Source organism: Gossypium hirsutum, chromosome D12 (genome assembly GCF_007990345.1).
Source record: "Gossypium hirsutum isolate 1008001.06 chromosome D12, Gossypium_hirsutum_v2.1, whole genome shotgun sequence".
Lineage (NCBI taxonomy): Eukaryota > Viridiplantae > Streptophyta > Magnoliopsida > Malvales > Malvaceae > Gossypium > Gossypium hirsutum.
The window spans coordinates 40,332,386-40,332,748 of NC_053448.1; positions in this window are offsets into that span (position 1 = coordinate 40,332,386).

A 363-nucleotide genomic window follows, 5' to 3' on the forward strand; every position below is an offset into this window, starting at 1 on the left:
CGGTTCTTGTGGAACAGGCCAGAACAGTTTCTGGATTCACTGTTCCGCATTTGGAAATTCACTATAAATTTACCAGAGATAATTAGGGGTCATACCATATGTATGGATTCCTCTCTGAGTCTAGTTTCATAGGAACAACGGCATCAGTATTGAAGCTCTGTGCAGAGAGATATCCAGTGTAATGGAAAGGTTAGTGTAGTCGACCCTGTAACATGGGAGACTTTGACTAATAAACTGTACTAATTGGCCCGACCAAAATTCTAGAAAAAAATCCATAGGTGGGTACATGAGTTAGTTTCAGGGAAAAATCACAAAACTGATTTTGAGTTGTGAAATCAAGATTGATTTTTGAAGCGACTAGTA